This window comes from Bradysia coprophila, chromosome IV (assembly GCF_014529535.1).
Source record: "Bradysia coprophila strain Holo2 chromosome IV, BU_Bcop_v1, whole genome shotgun sequence".
Lineage (NCBI taxonomy): Eukaryota > Metazoa > Arthropoda > Insecta > Diptera > Sciaridae > Bradysia > Bradysia coprophila.
The window spans coordinates 4,748,595-4,772,812 of NC_050738.1; the positions used below are offsets into that span (position 1 = coordinate 4,748,595).

At 32.6% G+C, this 24,218-nt stretch overlaps 1 protein-coding gene across 1 annotated transcript in view; it reads left to right on the forward strand.

Moving 5' to 3' along the window:
• Nucleotides 1–1,213: 1,213 nt before the first annotated feature.
• The window catches only part of LOC119085930 (putative uncharacterized protein DDB_G0288043), a 59,877-nt gene continuing 36,872 nt past the window's right edge, over nt 1,214–24,218 (forward strand). Inside the window, exon 1 of the mRNA XM_037196482.1 lies at nt 1,214–1,578. The gene's annotated coding sequence lies outside the window, so the exon portion shown is untranslated. The remainder of the gene's footprint in view (nt 1,579–24,218) is intronic.

Below are 24,218 nucleotides of genomic sequence, written 5' to 3' on the forward strand. Positions count from 1 at the left end.
TAGTCTCTTTGTTGTTATTGTGATGATGATGATGATGATGATGATGATGATGGTTGCTTTCCTCGCCTTGCGAGTGAGAGTTTTGTTTTTTGAATGAAATGGATCATACCGAGGGGAAAACAACAAAAGCGAATGGTGGGACAGGCTGCATTTGTCATTGGAATGTAGGGAAAAATGAGCGAATGAGTGGAACGAACGAGCACAAATTATGATCGAATGTCTGGAAAATGTGGTCGAATAAAGGGAAAATATGAGCGAATGCAGGAAAATATGAGCGAATGAACCGTAAATATGAGCGAATGAAAGGAAAATATGAGCAAATGTCATTCGAATTCGAATGGTGGGACAGGATTTTCCGTTGTTGTGTCCCCATTGGATAAAATTACGTATTGAGTTGTGAAATATTCTGATCCTATATTTTTCCGACATCGTCTCCATCGTCTAGGAAAAACCTTTTGAAAGACTTTTTTTTAGCGAAATCGAATCCAGATCTCGCCTCCCGCTCGTGCTACAAAACCTCTCATTCACTAAAAATAAACCTTTCAGCATTCGTTAGGAAAATAACCATTTAAATATAGCAAATATGTTTCAACTGATGAAGTACAAGATTTTGCTTCAATATGTTGAAAATACTTAGGTCAAAGAGAGTAACAGATTCTCTAACAACACTGACGTTCTTCCTTCTGCGAAACGATGAAAAATCAAAATAATTCAATGTGCGAGTATCCATGTCCTAATTTATTCTTGGGTCGATCGAGATTATCTCTAACATCAAAACAGTCAAATCAAAATTTATCATCGAATTTCAAAGCGGTGTACGGTGATGTTGTATTCATAAAAGTCGATGTTAATCTTATAAATTGGAAATATTTGGTATAATAAAAAGGTAACAAAACACATGTTTTCGGAGGATACAAATTTATGTCTGATCCTCATTCATAAAACAACAATAACAACAACAAAAATCTAAAAAATTAAAATTATCTCTGAACAACAATAAACTAAAACATGTGGTTCAAAAATTGCATTTTCATCGCATATATCGCTTATTAAAATAGCCATCTCATTCTACCGTATATATGTTCATTTCACTAATTCGGTTCAACAAACAACCGAACACATCGAATGCATACATGGGAAGGGATTTATTGTATTTCTTGCTTGTTCATTCTTCTTGGTTCCGTTTTTAAGCACCAACTCAAACCGATAGTGTTGCGCACATTTTAGTCTTGTCGAGTACCGTGTACCGAATGTGCGCGTAGATCGCTTTCGAACGATGTTTTGTCGTATAGAAATTCCGTACGTTGATTAATTGAGTGATTTAAAATTTTGTTTTTCGAAATAAAATTGAGTGAGAAATTTAATTGAATTGAGTTTGAATAGAGTGAGATTTTGCTTAAATTTGTTGCAAAAAGAAATTTAATCGAAGATCTGATCGGCATTTGACAGCAATGTTTTGAGTTTTGATACACAACATTCCAATTATTGAGAAGTTTATTTTTTGTGTGTGCATATTGTTCGTCATTCAAGTTGGATATCTATTTTGGATTATAACAATTTATCTTCGAAAAAACAAAGGTTCGTGTTGCTCATTTTTAAATTTAATTTAAGTTTAAGTATAATTGAACATAAAATTTATTTATCATCTCTTCTAAAAGCAATATGATGTAACACTACCATGATTACATAGCGCTTAAATTTGATCGCTGACCTTCAATTCGAAAAACAATATCCTTTAGATAATTTGAAAACGAAATCATTATACTAAACGCTCGATTATTTTTGAATTATGTTTTTGTCCGGGTCACCGGATTCCGAAGTCAACTTTTTTTTTGTAGTGTCTTTTTATCGTCTTTATAAATTTATTTTTAATTCTGCTGATAAAAAAAGCCTCAACCACACAATTATCCAATCCATAATAGCGCCCAACATTTATCGGTTTATCGTAGACAACATCTTTAATAAATTAAAATCAATTAAACGAAGGAAAGAAGAAAATAAAAAATTGTTACATTGACAATGTTTACTGTTTACTTTAGAAGTTTATTGCAGAGGAGCTGAAAGGTATACAAAAATATTAATTCATGGCGACAAAGTAAAAGTAAAGTAAACCGACAAGAAAAGTATAACACAAAAATAAACACAAATCATGTTTTTAATGCATAGGCCTTTTAAAGTCGAAATCAAGTCAAGTTTAATGGAATTGGATGTAAACAAAAACATTTTATTTTGGTATTTTCTAGCATGACAGAGTATATAGTACAATCATTTTTTTATGAAAAGCCTTAGAGTGGAGTAGAGAGAATCAAAAGGTAGAAAATAATTAAGTAATTGGTGTTTCTTTACCAAAAAAAAAAAATTTTTATGAAAAATATATTTTCCAAAAATAAACAAAACAAAAATAACCGTCTGATGAATTGAATATAGAGGACGTGTGTTATGATGTTCGGTTAAAAATGTTTACCATTTTTATCAGGACCATAACATTTTCGGTTTATTACTGATGTAAGACATTAATCATCATGTGGCCCGAAAAAGGAATTCTTCTTTTATTTATTCGTATTTCCACGATTCAACAGGCAGCCAAATCGTATGTCGAAGTCTGTGTATATAAGGTAACAGAATACCGATATCGTACTATGCACAGAAAGGACGACAATATTCTATGGTAGATTGTACCATTCGATATAAAAAGCCATTCATATTTTATGTCAGCACGATTGTTTGGTTTGATGTTGATTCTTTTTTACATTGTTGAATGTATATATCTGCCTGATCAACTCAATGGTAGAATAACGTCGTTTGTGCTCTTTCCAACATTACATATCAAATACATTTGGTCCACGACGTAATGTCGTTTGTCTTGTCAATTGTTACAATTAATTAGAACGCACGAATGTGTTTTTACAGTCCCATGTCGTTTAACTGTCAACTCATCTTCTACTTTATTACCGGAATAAAAGTTTTAGTTTCAACTCATATATGGACACTGCCATTATATTGTCGGAACAAATATCATTTTAATGTAATAGAATCTCGAAACTATTCAATTCAAAGCTTCAGTTATTTGTACTGTTCTGTACTATTCAATGCGGGTTTGTTACTTTGCATGTTTTACAATAACAATTCATTTGTCGCTAATGATACCATGAACAAAGTTTTAATTATGGGAATTTTACCGTTCTACAACACTGTAATTGAATTGTAAAACATAACTCCATCGTCCACATATACCTGAGCTAAGTGATACATTCAGATCAAAAATCGCATTTTTCACAAAATTTTAATCAGAAAATTGTTGGCAGGCTTAATTACCTTCGCTAGTGATGTTCACAAACAACATCACAATCAGAAAAGCTGTCAAGCTAAATATTTGATTCGAATTAGTTCTTGTGACTAATGAGAACGTTGTTGCAGAAGTCGCAGCCGTAGGCTATGGCTATAACATCAAACAGCGCTAGTAAAATCGACAATTTGGAAGCAATAACATGGGTTGCTTCTGAACGACGAGTACGATAATCACTGTGTGGATAAAAGGATTTCAATTATAGTAACTTCAGTCATTTTCAGGTAGATGTAGGTAGAATATAACCATGAACTAGCTTGTCCACGTTCTAATTTTATTTGAATGAATGTTTCACCTAACCAGACACAATGTGTGTTTTTTAGACTTTCCATTTTCTTTTAATTCGATTTCAACATCTTCTACTCCAAATTAGCACTAAATCCAAAATTAAAAGCTTAAAACATCGATAATGACCAGTATCGCCTTTACCACAATGAAATTCGATGATTTCGATGGGTAACTATTAACACTTGCACTTGCAAACTTTTTTATGAAAACCTATAATCAAATGGTTTGGTGAATTAATGTGTAATGTAAGCAATATTGTAAATTGCTAAACGATCCATCGTGTAACTATCAAACATAATTCGATTTTGAAAGTTTCCGAAAACTACGTTTTCTAAATTAAACACCAAATATACTTTCTGATGGATTAATAAATTTAATTATCTTGAATGTATCCGACAAAACTTAATCGCACATTAAACAATTTCGGTCTCCCAGTGTGTCTATCAAGTTTATTTTTTTTCTTATTATTTCTCTTTCTTTATCTAATCTCAATCGTGAATATGACTCTACCACTCGGTTCGCATTATAGCGGTTCCGTAAGTAAATACGTAAAGCTCAAGTCATGGTAAATTGGTAAAGTTCTTGTCGACGCATACCACTGTTTTTTTCCGGTCAGAAGTCAAACATGTTTTAAAGGTTTTCGATTAAGCAATCGGCCCTTCAATTTTTTGTTTTGTTTTTCGGTTGCGATTAGTGCAACCAAAGTTACTTTTTTAAAGTTTAATATCTCTGTCCAACATGTCAAACAATTAAGCACTTCTGTTTGAAAAGAAACGAATTGGGACACTTTCATTTTATTATATCGTTATTCGTTCACTGTACGAAATGTGTGTGAGATGTGAGTATAAATATATCTTCTGGCTAATGGAATTTGTTAATCGATAAATTTTGGAGTCGTTGGACTTTTTGTTTGACTGCAAATAATCAAGGCGATGTTTGCTATCGACTTAAAAGTTCTATAAACTTTATATGCCAAAATTGATGTATTCGTTTGTCATTTTTGGGTTGGGCAGTTTATATTTGACAATAAAACTATGAATGAGGTGATGCTTTGCATTACATAGACCGAACATGTAACTTATTTGTAGTATAGGAAGAGCCGTAATAGATCAACGGTCTTTTTACCTATCGACACAATCGAGACGGTCAACAAAGTTCCTTCTCCAAAATGAGTAGAGAATAGAAACAACAAAGAAAGGATGTTTCATCAGACCATCCCAACCTCACAGATCTAATCTAAATCTAATAGTACTCAGAAGATTATAACAAAAACGGTTTTTATCGAAACAGATACACACGAACAGTATTCAGCATAATATATGTAAGTCAATTGTGATACTGTAATGTAAAACATCGTCCTAATATCTTGATAAAATTTTGTATTCCGAAAGTTTTTTTTTGTTATTTTCATTCCCGAAAAGAAAACTTTGCCAAAAATAAATTGCATTTGAAAACTTCAACTGATTAAACATTTATTTCAATCGGAAGAGTTTTGATTTTAATTTTATTATGTTAGTTAAGATCCCCGAAAAGTTCACTTCGATATCTTCATTGCAAATGTCCCCATTTTCTTTTTCTTCAATAAACTACACTCTGTTGTGAAACATTCTGAAAAATCAGAGTTAAAAGTCGTCTTTCATATAGAATAGAGTCATCCGAACACTTTTTTATAAGAAAAATTCCAATTTCTTCTGCCAAGCTTCTGCTGATGATGATATGACACAAATAGAATTTTTTTTTGCTTAGCAATAACTTTATCATGATATTCGATTCAGTATGTCTTCAACCATAACTTGTTTAGTCATCATCTTTCCGCAGTGTTATGATGTATGCTATTTCGATTAAATTTTTATATTTTTGTGATTACCCATGCGATTTTTTTTTACTGGATGGATCAATTGGATTTATCTGTTCACAAACATCAAGGTCACTCAACTAAATTGTTTTTTTTTGTGTGCTGTAATTAAGCAAAATTTATACCAAATCTGTATATAATACTCCGGTGCATGCTTATACACCACCATCAAAACAGAACTCTCTCAGCATGCATACAAAGTTACAATCGTATTCAGTTGTAACAAAATTCAAATTTTATTCACAAACGGATCAAAATCAGCAGCGCCTAATTGCTTAATTAATTAGCATAATGTTTCTTTTTTGTATAAATTAATGACAAAGTCGATTCGTTCATGGGTAATGGAATACAAAGAATTCCATTTTTAATTTATCTGAACTCGGGGCTTTGAATACATATTCATTAGATTTGTAAATTAAAATTGAAAATCGAATTAAGCAATCACACCAGTGCATATTACTACACACTAGTGTGTCCGGCATGTGGATTATTAGAATCCAGATGTATACCACAAGCCTGTGTTTTGAGAGAATTGTCTCGATAGGAATATTCATCGAGGAATATTTACGGAATGCAGTTTCAGCAAGTTGTTCAACAAATAGTGATGATACGAATGAAACGTTTTGGAAACGGGTTTAGTGGCTAAGGTTTACCAAATGAGCTAGTGTTCGGTTCTACTCACCTTTAAATGATAGGAGAAATGTCTCTTGTGTATGTATCCAGGGACTAGAATTTGAAGGAGAACAGACGCTCATGGTTGTATTAGTAGAAAGATTTCGTGAATTTTTGTTGTTGTTGAATTTAGAATATGTTCAATTAAACGAATTCACGCACCTCTAGCACCCTAGTTTTCCTATGGAGCTCGCGATGCGAACTCTTCTCGTAATTTCTCACATGGTAATTTTACAAATACCCAATTTCCCAACTGCATTGGCAAAAATCCAAGATGAACTCTGGTACAGTTAAGTGGAATTTATCCACTCACAACGTCATCCACAACGACATCATAAATAAATTCTTCGAATTTCATCCGGTGACAAATACAAGCTTGTGGCTTGTGGTTTGTTTGCTCTAAAGTTTAATATCGAATTTACATAAAAAACAGGTAGTTGATCGTTGGAATACCACACACTTGATGTCTGGTGTGTGTATTATAAAAATTTACGTATCTCTATGCCGTTTTTTGTCAATGGAAGCTGAAATTTTGTCAATGAAAATTTTCATTGCACGTATTCCACGTTAGAGGAATTGTGTAAAATGTCTCAGTACATACCGTCATGCTTGTTGCAAGTATTTTTTGTTTGTTTGTCATGTATGATACAACGAGACATAACTTGTTCACTTATATTAACATGTGAATGACTAACGCCACGAGGAACGTTATATGCACAACACACACGTAAAATATTCGATAACATGTAAATAACGTCAATAAATAATTGCATAATTAAATCGTTAATGTCTCTGGGTATTTCTTAAGGTAAATACAATAAAAATCTTAATATCGGATTTAAGCAGAAAATTGAAAAATTAGCACACAAAAAATGAGAAGAAAAATTAAAATATTTGTTGGAATGCGAAAAAAGTACCTTAGATTCGATCATACAACAACAACAACAACGAAAAAAATTCTCAGATTGAGATTAGTCATGGTGTTTGATGAAGTCATTAACTATTTTTGCTGAATTGTACTGACTTCCAGGTAAATGAGATTTGTACTTTTTTTGTCGATTCTGCAAGTAATCGTTTTCCGATTCGCAATGCCCAATTTCTCCTTTCACTTTTCTTATTCAAATTATTTCTACATCGAATTTACTTTGCCATCTCGGGTGTTTAATTGATCCCGCACTAAAAATGTTAATTGGATTTGACTGAGAAGACTTTGATTTTAGTCTCTCTTAGTCTCCAAATTTAATTGAAATATTTGAATTTCACTTCTGCTGCAATTCGAAAACAATTTTTTTTCCGGGGATTTAATGAACGTTAAGCCAGGTGATAATCTTTAGTTAAATATCAGTGTGAAGCCATACATATAAAGTCCGACCAGACCAACACTGAGATAACAATTTTTAAAACAATAAATCTATCCGTCGATTTCGTTTGCTTTAATTATACGTCAATCAGAGAATTACGGAATTTAAACCTTTTTTTGTCGGCTTAGCACCGCCGATGCTGAAATATAGGTTTGAATCTGTTTTTTATGCGACTTTTTTTTCTGCACTTGATTGTATTTCGACATAAACGACGTCGAATTAACTTTTTCTCAGCTTTTCTTAATCATCCTTGTTATTGAAAATTTAATTTATTCCGATGTTTTTACTCTGTTCAATGGAGTAGAGCACATTTTTTCAGTCTTCATTTCTACATATTTTTTATGGATACCAGATGCCTGTGTTGCACAGTGTATAATTGCGACAGTTCAGAGGAGAATTCATACAGATTAGATGATGGGATAGGCTTTATCTACTTGCTAAACAAATGGGCAATTGATTAATCAAATATATTCAATCAAAACGTCTGTAAAATAGATCAAACCCCCGCCATCGGTTGGGTAGACGAAATTGTCGGCAAAGTAGACCATAGGAGATACGTAAGACAAGACAAGAAAGGGGAATTGTAGACATTGAATATGTGGAACTCGATTTTGTCTAGTAGTTTTCCCCTCGGTCAGTTTGTAAGCTGTTGAAACTTAAGCGAAAAATGGCTTATCTTTGTGCAAAATTGTATCTTTAATATAAACATAAAAGCTCAGAACTATGTACCGTATAAATGCTGATACATTTTACAAATATTAAGTCTTTGTGTTGTAAATTGTTGTTGATCTCCATCCAAACTTATACTTTAAAAATGAAATTTCGTCTTACACATTCATTTCCTCTAAACTTAAAGCGATGTAATCAATATAACGTACAGTTTTCCCTCTGCAATTTTCAATTTTATTTGAAAAATTGCAAAAATCATCCCACGCTCTAAATTCATCCGATGTATAACAAAAGGCGCTTCAGTTTTCAATGAACCGAAATTTATTATTTATTGTGCAATATTCCTCCTATTCGCGATCTATCAATCTATATCTATCGATACCGATTTTTCTCTTCCCCCCAACCATTAATCATTCGAATATTGTATTGCTTGATACTGGATGTGGATTTTAAGTATGATGACCACAACGTGTAAATATTTTGCGATATTTTCAATTACGCACGTGGCTCATTCGAATAAGTTTTGTACAAATATTGACGCGAGAAGAGAGCTTCATATAATTAGAAATCGAATTGTGGGACAAAACTAAATTTAAAACAAAAAACATTAATTGCGTCTCATTGTCACTCAGTATTGCCGTTGTATTTCTTTGAAAGCTAATATTTCAACGTTCGGTCGTCAGCTAAATTTAACAAAATTTCGGCCATCATCAGAGAGAAACTAACAATAATATACGCAATAAATGACTGATTGATATTTGATGGGTTGATTCTATGTCACCTGTCTGCCGGATGACACAAACATAATGGTTCACTGTTGTCTATAGGTAAATAAACCAAATATTTGGAATCACTAGAATTCAGTCTCTCTGCCATCTGTTCGTATAGAATATGGTATCTGGATATTGGTTGGTTTCGAATTACTCTGGAGTGATATGATGTTTGCAAACAAGTTCAACTATTTTTGTATCCTCGATGTGTTTATTTATATGCATACGAGATGTTCTCCCCTTAAACAATTTTTTTTTTATTCCAAGACTCTTTTATGTTGCCTTGCCTGAAGGCAGAAATGATTCTATTTCACTTTTTTGTTGTTTTATTTTTGTGCAATCAAGTTGGGAAACGTATGTATGTATACTTGGGTCGCCGTTTGAGTGAGAAAATATTATTTATTAATGTACAAGTTGTGACTTGGAATGATGTTGTTTTTCAATTTTATTTTCTTCAGTCACTTCCGTTGCTCTTAATACGAGTTTCGTGTGATATTTAAAAAAAAAAAAACGAACTGATGAAGACTTTAGCTTAGAATTCTATCGATACATGGTCAAGTCGTTCATTTGATCTTTTTTTATTTATTACTTTTATCGCTGTGTGTTGTCACACCACGTCGTCCATTACAAACTGGAATTACTAAGGCGATAATTTTATATCGATTCGGAAATTCCAATAATTTTTTTTAAATGTCGCACTTATTCCAGTTAAAATGCAGTTTACATATTAATTTTCCGATTAAATCCAAAGGTCACATTTACAAGTTTTACATAAAATGGCGATTATTTTAACCAAATAAATTTGAATTTGGACATTAATTTAGCATACAATTATGACCGAATTGGAATATGTGAATTATCTCGTCAATAAGACATTGAATCTGACTGATGAACAGTAAAATTCTTTAAGTATTGGAATCAAGAAGCAAGAACATTTGATATTCTCAAAGAGAATCCAATCTGCAAATTTATTGAACCATTAAAGTATCGCGATAAAATCCTTAAATCTGCTACTTGTTTTGTTAAACGTTCGATACCAAAATCTTTTACTTCATTTCTTTTAACATTAACTTTTTTTATAAAAAACCACATTTTGCGAAAGTTATCGCTCATTTCTATCAATGCTGTCGAAAACAGATGATTAGCCGTTTCTAAAAGGTATTTCTTTACTTTAATCTTTCACAGGACGGCAAATATATCCATATCATATCAATTACTTCATTTAATAACAATATTAAGAGATTGATTTCAAATCTTTTCCTTCATTTTTTAAACATGCTTTTTGCTATGTATGACTGCGTTGGCCACACCATTTTGTTTATTCAGGAATTCGTTGTCAATAACAGATGATAACCGTCTGGTTAAATTGACATTCAAACGAACATGCAGATGTTATAAATCTTGAACAATTATCGCCACAATAGCCCACGAACTTCCTACGATTAAGATTACCACCCACAATCAATCGACAATTTTACTACACACACCTTTGTTCTTTACTTTGATAATATTTTTTGTTGCTACCCACTACTCTGTCTTATAACACTACTACGATTATTTACCTATTGCGGTGATGCCATAACCCTCTGTTAGAATGATATTGGCAAACTTTAGTTTTTCATACAAACTTTTCGGTTCCGCATAATTATTCCAAAGTTGCACATGACGCAAGTAAAGGTGGTGGTGATACCCAAGTGTCTTCATCGTATGCAGACGTTTACTTTTTTTTTCTGAGAATTAAAAATTGAAAGTTCACTGCAGATTAATAACCGTTCGTTAAGACGTCATTGAATATTGAACATGATGCTATCTACACACTTCAACAATTTTATGCTGTTGAAAATGTTTCAATTTGAACGGATTTTTCTTTGTTGTAACATAAACTGTTAAATTTTTTATGATTTATGTGGTAGTGACCGTTTAATGGGTTATTTAGCACCCAATAAACTGACAAAGTGTACCATATTCAGATCGCGTGTAAACCATTTGTGTGTGCTCTGGGTGTTTACAGAAATCTCTAACACCCTTTCCGTAACAAGTGGGATCCTATAAACTAAACATATTACACAATGTCGGCCGTTTTATTTTATTTTATAATAAATCAGATTCCCTTTGTTCCATAAATAGAAAATCTTCTTAAAAATTTTGTTGTTTTTAGCATTACGAATTAAAAATTCATAACTTTCGGTATATTATGCACAACTCGTCACAACAAACAATAAGCATTTTTCTTCGTCTTCCTCTTCATCAACAGTCTCTTGAGACAAACCCATATTTTGCCTCTGAAAATATTTTTTTTTGTGTGTTTCTTACATCACATACAGCAACAACAAAATTATAAATAATTTTTCAAGCATAACTGTTTCAAGTGAGTGCGTCAAAATAGATGGATACAATCTTTGCTTTTCCATACAATATAAGTTTTCATTTTCTTTGCCATAATATTCATATCGTCTCCACAGAATTGTAATATTTCTTTTTTGTATTTCGTTTTTTTGCTTTTGCTTTTGTGTGAACAGAAAAACCCAGTATGGGAATCAGAAGCGACATATTTATGTGATTGCTTGCCTTCTGTTTGATGGCTGAACCATTTCGCAAGAGCATATTCAAAGGCCCTTAGCGCTCCAAAGCGACAATAAATCTCGTCTTTGATGTGCTCAAGTGAAGAACATTTGCAACAATTAATAACTTTTGATATATGCAACCGGGGTGTACTATATACATGTACTGTATATCTAGCATCATACATACATACATACAATGATTAAGATGCATGACATTTGAATTTAATGGGTTTAACATCATCTCTAAATGCCCTTTGTCAATAATATTCTAATCCAAATATTAAACACATTCCACTTCACAATTGTTGTCGCATTACACGAGCTTATTATTTCATTATATTATTGAAGAGCTGACTTAATAACATGTTAATGGCTTCTTAACGTTCCAAGAAGTTGTTTAAAGGTACACAACACACTCATTGTCAACTTGAGTGCTTTCAGTGGTATAACATGAGTTTTGTTTGCATAAAATACGATCGTCGTGTGGCTATATAGGTACATACGTATAATGAGTTCATAATAAAATGTGTAATGCAAAACTTGGGTGCACGTAATGCGAGACATTGGTGCCATTCAAGTATGCTGAATGGGCGTCGAAGTTCAATCTTTTCGAGCTGATAACAACAAGTGTTTGGAACAGAACTTGATCAGCAATTGTAGAATTTTAGTGGTTCTTTGAATGCTGCCAATTGATTATTAGCCAACACACCCAACAAATTGAACGTCATAGTTAGTATACTCAGCTCATATTCATTTACAGTTCGGAGAAAATTTTGCGAAATGCATAGTTGGAACAATCAGCAATTCCAATCGATAAATATTTAACTTTATTTCTGTCAATATTTTGTCTTCGTTCATGTGGATTGTTAATAAATTATGGCAAAAACAACATCGATAGACACAACTCGATATAATTTTTAAAAAAATCAATTTTTCCACGAATTTCATTATGCATTTCGCACACAATTATTGATTAACATTTGCAGTGATGATAAAATTGGCATCAATTCGTCGAAAAAGAATTTTGCTGTGAAATTTAATCAACAATCAGATATTTAATACGGTCGATTATGAGGACGGTTATTCATATGGTTTAATATTAATGCCGTCACAGTGGTTGGTGAGCATATTTTTGTTTTTCTGTTGCACATATGGTTTTGTAATAACAAAGATTACGTAAAATGAAATCCATTCGGATGATACACCACAAATGAAGCGAATTATATATTAGCGAAACGTGACTGGGACGATCAATGGCACATATCATGCGTACTTAGCTATAAGTAATACGTATAAACATCAATCAAATATTATCGTTTACGTATAATACATTGCCACACCACATTATTTGATTTGTAGTTTGCAAACGTTTCACAAATTAATTCTTATCAAAATGGGAAGATGTTTCTTCTGTTTGTGCAGAGCTATTAATTAATTGTGAGATTATGTTCTCTATGTTGAACGTGGTACTGCATTCAGTCTAGTATAAAATATGCCGGAAAATTCTCCAATACATCATGCTGTGACCGGACACTAAACAATTTCGACTAACGAATATAGAATTTTGTAATCAAAGCAAAGAAAAACCATCCGACACGTGTGTCCGTATCTAGTCTACTTTAAAAGAAGTTTTTTTTTTATTGGACTTAGCTTATACAGAAAATATTTTCTGTAACAAAATTGTATAAATTTTGAAAATGTTATGTTCTGTGTATACCGTGTATGCCTTATACCCATACAACATAGAGATATGGTATTTCGTTTTCACCATACCCAAGACATTGTTCCAGAAACAATTTCAAAACTACTGCCTGCGAACTTTCAATTTATATCTCGTGTGGGAAATTGGGAAATTGTAGCTCAGTGTATTGGAAATTGAGTGTGGTTAAGTTTCCGTTCACTAACGATGCATTTTAGCAAATGAAAATGTTTCGTTTCAGTCAGTTTATAGTGAAATAAATCCTATTTGACAATTATTGAACCGCTCTTACACATCTTTCGCTGTTTTTAGAATAAAGTTCGGTCTCATCACAAGGATTTATAAATAACTTCACTGCTTACGTTTCGATTACGTAAAAGTTGTTTCTGCTCTTATTGAGTAAAAGGATAATTAAGAATTTTATTTCGAGACATTCGAACGAAACTTTTAATTGCCTGTAGTAGGAACATGTTCTTATTCGTAAATCGGAGTTGAATAAATATTCCAATTTAATAAGCTTTGATATGCACCCTGGCACGACACATCTATCAAACAGGCAGGCATATTGTTTGATTATGTAATATGTGCGTGGGCGAGTTTCAATTTATAATTTGCTTTTAATTAAAAATATTTTTAGTACCAAACACGTCAGTCAATATTCATCAATTATATTTGAAACGCGTTAGAAGTGTAGAATCATTCATTGATGGCATATTGTTGGCTTATAACATAGAGATGTAATAATAGTAAATTGTAGTAATAGGAGTAGTAGGAATCAGTAAAAAAAAACATTGAAGGATAAAGGTGACGCGCGACCTTATGTCTTCTGTCTTCACTTACAAACTATCTGATATCGCTATTGGTGACCAGGTTTTAAATTTGGAGAATTAATTCCCGAAAAATTCTCCAAAAATTCCACAAAGTTCTTAAAATTTGCCAAAGTTATGCATCTGAATTCAAGTTTATCTAAAATAAATTCTTACAAAGAAGTTGCGTCTCGATAACTAGTTGTAAAACTAGGAAATTGTTTGACTTCTTCAACCTTTTCCAACTCTAAACACTGATGATAGAAAATAACATCAAATCTGATTTTTGCGCAAAACTTTCAAACAACAATATCAACGGGATTATGTTCCTTGTAAAATGTGACTGGTTTATTTTCTCGCACTGTAATTATCGCAATTTTCAAGTTTTACATAAAATTATAATTTTAAGTGAAAATCCCAATCTCCCTCTAGTAATTAGCATACATATTCCACATATTTATCTGAAAAGTATGCAAGGACAAGAATAATTTTCATAATGTTCCCTACTCAAGAAACATTTTAAAAACTTAATTGCATTCAAAGGGAAGTCATCACAAAAGCTGTTGACGTCAAAAATGCATATTCATTAAAATAGTATTAAAGTAGCACTGACACAACATATCACGACGAAACTGACTCCACGGTTGTCGTCTTGTCACAAGACTATTGTGGAAGAAAATTTTAAACATCTATTCTACGCAGATGACACGGATAAAAGAGAAAGAGACAAATTACGGAAAATAAACAATTTTCCGGAAAATGTATCAAACTTAAACAATTTTTTGCTGAGGGGTACGGTGTGTTAAATAATTGTCCACCTTACCCGATCATTCCGCTTTTTTTTCCGAATACAAAAATAAAACGAAATTTGTGCCTCGTTTGCATAAAATACGAAAAATAAATTCTCGGAATGGTATAAAAACTCTGTTACATCACAATTCTGATAAAGATATGTGACTTGTGGCAGTGCGATTGTACACATTTTTCCATGAAGTGAAAATAATTGAATGAGCCGTAAGTTGTTTTTTTTTGCGAGTAATATTTTCTGAAACATCAAACAGTGTTGCGTAGCAAAGTAAGACAATGAGAACACACACAAAAAAAAAAAATTAGAAAAAATTGGGTTGTTAACATGCGCTCAAATATTCAGCACAAAAGATTCATGATTTTCAAGGAGCTTTAGCAAGATGAAATATTTAACTTTTCCAGAAAAGGCTATAAATATGTAAATCACGATTTATGCCGTTTGTGTTTTGTGTGGCGTTCACGTGCTTGGTGTTTTCTTATGTGGAACAAGTTATTCGGCAAAAAAAAACTTTTTTGATACCAAGATATTGGATGTATAAATTGAAAAATTTACCATATTCTTCCGCACCATTTGTTACATTCTAACTCGGAGTGCATTGGGGACAACCGAAAAATAAAACTGAGCCAATTGGCGGATGATGGACCAGTGTGTAAGCGATGCCGTGATTTCACTTTTCACAGCGGTTTGATTATACCGATACATTGTCTGACAAATGACTCAATCTCTATTATACATTAAGTTGTCAGATATTCGCAAACAAAATGTCTATTTTGTGTCATAAATGCTATACAGTAGATTGACCTTTATGTTGTTTTTGACAAGCCGAAATTATGTATTTATATCCCACGAACATTTTATAGATGTGGCAAATTGTATTCTCTACGAGATGAATTTATCAAACAATTATTTGAGACATTAGATGATTGTTGAATGATCCAAAGTGTGCGAATCTAATAAAATATGTTGAAACTATAAATTGGTCAGGTAGACAAACAAGTAGTCGCGTCGTTTTAGTATATAAAGGTAGATTAAGAGTGCTATATGAGTTTTAACAGCATATAAATCGCAGACTGGACTGATTTTCATTGATCAACTGATTTGGAAAGCTGTTATGAACCTCTCTCGAATAAATAAAGATTTTTAAAGAGGACACAGGAACGATGGGAAGGTCTGGGTTCATTAAATTCTCAGTGTTCCGTTTTGTTCCTTTTCAATGTTTCACAATTGAAACGTGTCTATCGTTAGGTTTTATGATTTGATAAGCACCATCAGAAGCATCAGATACAGGTTTTCAAATAACACGTTCCGACTTTCGGAATCCGAAATCCAATACTAAATCAAAATTGAAACAATATCCAATCCAATTCTTTCTGTTACACTGAAACCAAAAAAAAAATCATTCATTCCATCGTCAACAATCCCTTCATTATCACAAACGTTACAACGAAACCAACAAACAAACCTTATTATAATGAGGAAGCATTTTCGATGAAAAACGAAACAACAAAACGAAAAAAAAGCCAGAAATATTTTCCTACTCGCATTTCGTTGTGCCTCCAGCGATGTTATATAACATGCTATGATTTTGCATTTCGTTGTTAAAATAATCTGGAGATTCCCTGAAAATATATCGTTTCCTCTTATATTCTGTGAGGATAATATATATAATGCTAGCGGGTTATGTAATTGAAGCAATCAAATGAGATAAAGCGATAGAAGAGATGATAACATTCTAGAGACTCAGTGAATTACTTTCGTTATTACAGATTGGGCGAAAAGTGAATTCTTAATTTTCGATTTTCGTTTTATCAATTTAATTAAATTAGAACCATCCAAAGCTGAACTGACTATACTGGCAAATAACCAATTATTTTGGAAATCGATCTTAATAGTTGAATTTTTTACTTTTCCAACCGCAATACGAATGTATTTATTGATTACCATGGCTCCCAACTTCTGATTGTAGGTTTCTCATTTATCCTTGAGTAATCATTCAATTTTTTTTTGATGAATTCACTAATCACCATGGCTCCCACTTGTCTCATTGTATTTCCAGTTCCCTGCACAAATTAGTTAGATTAATCCATCGGCAAAAAAACCCGACTCTGTTAATCAGAACACACAAATATTGCTGTACGTTTGGAGTTTTCAGTTCCAAAAATTCCAATTAGTTAGAGTTAATAGACTACGTTGTAAACATGAACAAACAGTGCTGGCTATCTCAAATAAATCTGTGGTTTATTTAAAAATAATCTCACATCCTCTCCTTGAATCCTTTTTCTTTGTAGTACTGACAGCAGTACAATTAGACCATGACAGGAGAATTGGTCTGGATGAGCAAGAATGCCAATTGGCAATCAAACAAAGCATAAAATTCCGAAATTACTTTCGAAGTTCATCACTGATTGGCAAGAAAAAATGCATTTAGATTGACGTGTATGCTTCATTTAGAATCATAGACATTGTCTGCTTGCCAAAAGTATTTCATTCGTATCTGATCCGCTATAAGTATCGACTACTTCTACATGTAGCCAACAAATGCGTTACTGTGGTTTATCTTCAGCGTAATTGCTACAAAGTAAAAGAAACGAATCTCTGAACTTCACCGCTAATTGAAGGTTGAAATTAAGAACGTCTGATTGGCGTAACAGAAAAGAAATTCTGTTTCGTACATTTTGCAGTGTAAATATATCTATGGATCAAATTAAATTCAATTAAAATTTTTATTATTTATCGTTCCACTACTTCGGATGATACAAAAAAATAAAAAACCAACGAAAAGTTATTCAGTATAATTTCCCTGCAAAAATTGTTCGTACACATCAAAACCTACATCTTAGATGTAGGTTGATTAGCACTGTTTCTGATTCGATTGTACACACTCTTTATTGTACATAATTCAATTGAGCATGCATTTTAAACATTAAGCTCCCATTGTTCCATGTTCCAAGTCTATTGTCTTAAATCGTTAAGTGTACCAAAATGTGCGAACACACAAACTGTGAAAGTACAATAAACCATTAAGAAGTCACAAATTCCGTGAAAGTTAAATCATAAAAAAAAACCAACGAACTAGAATTAAGAAGCTGGCAATTGGGGTAACGTAATACCGAACATTCATTCATACTTAATAGGTCTCGTTATACCTTTTTTTTGGTCTCCCAGTTATACAATGGTCGAATAAAAAAAACCCCAACAACGAAGTAAAGAATGAAAACGGTTCGTTGTATACGAAAGAATTCGTTCTAAACAACAAACCATCAATTATATTCTCATAATCTGAAGCGCTGAATTCACGTTTAAATGAAAAGAAAACCGAAAAAAATCCATATTGTTTAATATTTAATCAGTGAAAGAAAGAACCCAAAAAAAAGCAGAACGACGAAGAACAACATTTCTTTCCATCAACATCGCACCACACATTACGAGACGAAGAAGAGCCTATATAGAAAAAAACCTTCCAAAAAATCTTCTCTCTGCTTTGGTTCTGAATATTTATCGTTTCGTTTTTCTGTGGGATGATTAAAATAAAGTGGTGATGTGCCTTATGCGACTGTATTCAGATAAACACCGAAATATACATACATATTCGTTTGCTCATCTGGGTTCTCTCTAGTGTACTATATGACGATGATTTTCATGGGAAATTTTCTGTTACGCGGCAATCTTGAACATACTTATACGTATATCTGTATATCCATCGTTTTTATACATTTTATAAAAATCGTTTTTGCCTTTTTTTCCTAAAAAAAATTATTATTATTTTCATATCACATCAGTGCTTTTAATGAAATGTAGGCTGAGAATGCGGACTTCGAAACGCACATGTACATTTAAGAAAAAAAAAGATTTTCGAATTAAATTGCAATTGAAATGAAGTAATTATCTAGTTCTTCTGGTTTTTGACTCAGTTTCAAACTGTCTCGTAGCATCTCTTGATGGATGGTGATTTGAATGAGGAAAATTACAATGGAAATTGTTTCCATTATTGTGTAAGTGCTGATTCGAAAATTGCATTGTTATTTTTTGACCTGGGTTGCAGTTATGTCAGATAAAAGCGTTATCTTAGACGAGCAGCGGTAAATGAGTCGCGAAGATTATAATGCAATTACCATAAATGAATGCGAGTTCTGAGAATTTCGTATATTATTTGAAAAAATATCTCAAATTTATGTGTTCACTCAACACAATTTCGTATTTAAATACCACAAAGAATGGCGAGCTAAATTGTTAAGTACACAGTGGCATTATCAGAATTTCACACAACCAAACTCCATTCTTTAAGCGATTATCGCTGATGGCGCCAGTGTGTTGTTGTATAAGAAAGCAAACAATTTTAGTATTTCCATATCCAACGTAGTCCCGTAGCTGTTGATTTTATCAATAAGGAGAAATTCAACGGAGATACTCAACGATAAATCATTCTCTGATTCTTATCAAGTATAATTTTTGGACAGCAGGTAGGAAAATTTTTTTTTGTAGACAGTTCCCTTTCTCCTTTTTAACAAATTCCAGAAATTTAACCAAGAACTGTTTTGGGAAAAGAACTGTTTTGGGAAAAGAACTGTTTTGGGAAAGTCATTTTCCCAAATTTTTTTCATTTGGGAAAAATGTTTTCCCAAATGAGTTTAACTCACATTATGTTTCGTAAACTTTGAAGTACTTGATTTGGCATTTTACATAGAGTACTTTGCGTTCTTTGAGGCCTGCACATTTTTTGTGGATAATGCTTGTGGGTTGAAGAAACAAAAACAATGCTTCTAAGCTAGTACTGTTGACTGTAGTTTCATCACTTATCGATAGCATTATGATACTGCGTATGGTAGAAAATTTTTCAATTATTCATTGATGATTTCATCAACTAATGTGTCAGTATCCAATCGATTCTAATTTCATTCTGTTTATCCGTCTGTTGTCTTAATAGAAATATTTATATGATGATCATCTAGCTGCTAATGTGCTTGTACATATTACAATTTCCTGTTTCGTCGGGAACTCCCAGAAGACAGTGCATATTGGAACTCCCTTTTATTTTGATGGGTAAACGAAATACTTTCATTATTAAATAAAGAGAGTCTCTAGAATGGTTTGTAGACACGAAATCCAACAATGCAACACGATATTACTTATTCACTTCGCTAGTGAACTATGCAATATTATGACAAATCCCAAAACAAAGCTCCCCCTATTAATTTCGGCTATAGTTCCATTTATTTCGTTGGGTGTACGGTGAATTTTTCATCGAAAATTTTATGGGTTCGGCTTAATAATTACGCACTCGCCATCGTTAAATGCACATGAATATAAATGTTTAATCTGTCAAGGGTGTGGTTCTCGGCGGAGAATTGAAACTGGCGTTCGTTGTTTATTTTTGTTTGATGAATTGATGCACAGTATTTGGATTTAGGCACGGTTCTGTCTCTCGCTCCACTAAATTTCATTTGGCTGTTTACGTTGCGCCGCACAAGCACACAGACCCGAGTGGAATGAGTAATCCATTATAGTGATTAGGAAACAGAAATAATTCGGTTGTTGTAAGTTGTAATCGATAAGGGGAACGACCGATAAACATTGATTAGCATGAATTTAGACGAATCTTTGTTGTTTGAATTCATTTTCGGTGTGGGGTGTATAGCATTATAACATTGTCAAATCACCGGAAATGATGGCATAGCTCTGTGATGGACAGGAATTATAAGAAAGAAAAGAATTGCGCGAACTATTGATGTCTTTCAATTGATTTTATCGACGACAAAGCCATTACCCAAGCATTTTTGTCCTTCCGTTACACGTTTTTTTTATCTACCATTCAAATTGCTCTCACATCAGATCGATAAATAATTACAAAATTCATTAATTAGACTTTGTGAAGGAATGCGTTGCGCTGACAATACCAAAAACGTATCAACGCAATGTTAGAAAAACAGGTGAATTCTTTCACAACAAAAACGTTACATGGGAAATAATCTATTTCGGTGCATATCACATTTTTGTTCCATTGTACCATGTACAGCAAACCTACCTGTCTACTTTTTTTTATGCACATTCAATGGATATAATCGAAATCTTATAAAAAAATATGAGGAGAGAGAAAAAAGCCCATTAATCTCCGCATTAATATAGTTCTGATCAGAACGAGTTTCATGAATGAATCCGATGAATGAATGAAAAGAAAGAATTTATCATCAATCTGGCTTTACTCAATCAAATTACACACATTCCGTACTGTGTGTGTGCGGCGACGTAATATGACTACTACTTTTACTCCCGATGATCGGTAACCGATGTATCAATGTTCGATGATGATATTTACAACAATTTTTCTTAATGTCCATTATGTATGTATACCCAACGTATCGAACGCATATCCAAGGTATCAATTTACTTCATTATTAATATTTCTTTTTTTTTATCCATTCCGTTTCATATTATACAACGAATAAAAAAAATCTCTTCGTACAGATTGTCGACAATGCGATCTGTAACGCCTGGCTGATTGTGACCTTCCATTTCTACTGGGCTTTATTGCTTACATTGAATTTATAATTCCAACGTCTTTCATTTATTATTGTAGCTCGATATAGCTAAAAGCGCCTCTATTTCTGTCTTGATTTGTTGTTCTTGTTGTATTCTTGCAACATCGGAAGCGATTTACATAATTCTTTTTTTTTTTGTTCTTTCTCTCGTTTATTTATACTCCCTGTGTACGCATAAAAAAGAGATTGAATTATAAAAAAAGATACTTCGGTTTGTTAAACGATTTTCTCGTCATCGAATCGCGTAAAGAACATTAAATTCAATTACTAACGCCTCAGAACACTGCCTTGGAATATCAAGTAGAGATAGTTGACATTTTTGTCGGCCGATATGAGTGGTTATAAAAATGTAATTCTGTCTAAAACATCGCATATTGTGAGAAAGAAAAAAAAGCGACAACAACAACCGAACCCATCTACCTGCAATAGTTGAACCTGAAATTCGGTTATTTAATACCGAAACACTTCAATAGAAGTTGTGCAAACCATTATCAACAGAACAATGCTTGCAGTGTTAAAATATTATCTCTGTTTCTCAGTACGACGTGAGAACTTTTTTTTTTATTGCGGGGGTTTAGGTATACTTCTTCTTCAAAAAAAATTTTTTTTTTCACTTCTGCATCAAGGTGTTGCCAATACAAAACACTCTTGTTGTTTATATACTTGATGTTGAATTTTGGTTTGGTATGGGTGTGAAGGTAAAACAACCCATCGAAAATAATATTTTTTAAGTCTTGAAACGTGACAATAATCACTTTTTTTTGTTGATTTATATTTTTCTTACCATTTACTTCAAGTGCATTGAATCGATCGTTAATTTCCAGTACGTAAGTCTTTATATCCTCGAGAATAATATTAAGAAATCGAAGGATGAGAACCAAAACTGGAGAAATTTGCTTAAATAAATTGTTTCCTATTAATAAGCAGATATGAATCCATCACTCCTAAGTGGTAACTCGTGCACGAGCCAGTAGGAAAATGTGATTAAACGTATAAAAGTGACAGAGATATTTCATTAATGAAGCTCTATGATAAGTTGCCTTAAATTATCTCCGTGATATTTTTAAATTTCTCGTTTTACTACTTCAATGAAAGCCGCGTGTGGCTGCGCATGGGACATAATAGTCTGAATAGAAGTTTGTTCATTTTTATTTCCGAATGAAATCTGAAGCATGTGCATTGTAGTATAATGCATGTACATTATTCTTTAAGGCCATTCTGACTCATAAAAGTCATACTGAAAGTATAAGTTTTATGACCCGTGTACAATCGGTAAGTGGAAAGATGGAAAAAATTGATTAATAAATCTGGCGCTGACGGAGTTCCTTTTGATAGAAGAAATTAAATTAAATTCTGTTCCATTAGCAATATAAATTCGTTATCACCTCTGGGTGATTTAAATTTACAAACGCTGCAGCCCCAAACTACTGTAATATTGTGCTGTACCGGATAATCTGCTAAAATAATTTACGTTTAAATTTGTTCACCTAATTTAACACCCGGCTAATCGATCTTTAATTATAAATTGTTCCTTTAAACCATTACCACCAAACTATTACTAGTCATATCCGTTAGTTATGCCATGCATGAGATTCAATTTTCAATTTGTATTAATATAATAGACGCCAAAATTGTCAATTAGCATTAGCTGTTTGGTGGCTAGTCAAAAATGTTATATAAATAATTTTCCTAAACATGCGACTCTAATGGCTATCTCAAATTATGAAATCCCAAAATTTGATTATTTTTCCGCCCGCTGAATAGATGCATCCAAAAATTTATTTAATTAAATTTTATGAATAACGCAGAATATGTCGTCGCAGCGAACCATTCCACGATAAATAGCATTAAATAAATGTTTACAATTCTTTAACCCATTTCCCTATTTAATGAACTCATCTGCACGATACGACCGAACGATCCAAACAACGGCCTGTAGTAAAGTGTTGTAAAAGAATTTCCCTGAATTGCTTTTAATTAAAAGCCTAATTGCATATTCCATTCACATCATATGCATGTAAAAAAATCAATATCCATAAAATATATCAGCCACAGCCAACAACTATATAAAAACAATTTTTTTTGGCACTAACCAACATTTTGCGCAAAAATATGTTGCCGACAAAATTGAAGGTTCATTTTATTTATGTTCCCATTACAATTATCATTTTGCTTTTCTCAGCAAAATTCCTGCGGTTTTATCGTAAGGGTTTTGTTGTGGCTGGTGTTTCGTATCACACAAATTTTGAATGCATAAAGATATCATTGACATTGATGTCTCAGGTTGGTATCATAGTAACCACAACCAGAACCTTCTTCAGCTTCTATTAAATTACATTTAAATATTCGGTCGGGAATTACTTTTTGCTTTCATCGTTTAATAGAGTGTTCATTATCATCGTTCATGGACAAACAAAAACTGATAATATCTCTTTCTGTTGTTGAATATCTCAAATTTGAAAAACGTTGTTACGTTTCTTTGTTTTTTTGAATACTAATTACAGCGGAGAATCTTATGAGTGCCTTTCGTATTGAGCATGATCAATTCTTCCACTGAAGTTTTTGTTTTTTAATATTTATTAATGTTTTGCTTACAACAAGCTTATAATTATCGAATCTGCTACTTCTTTTGATAAATGTATTTCCAAATGATGATTAATTGATGCTGAATCTGTTACTTCATTAGTTTAAATGTAGATAGACAAAGTAGTCTCTGGTCACTTTATTTTTTGTACGACCAAACAGTTCGATATTTTCTTACATTGGTCTTTGGACTATAGTTAGCAGAAAAGTAAAAGGGCACATATATCACTTTCGGTCTAATAGTGACGATGTAGCAAAGAC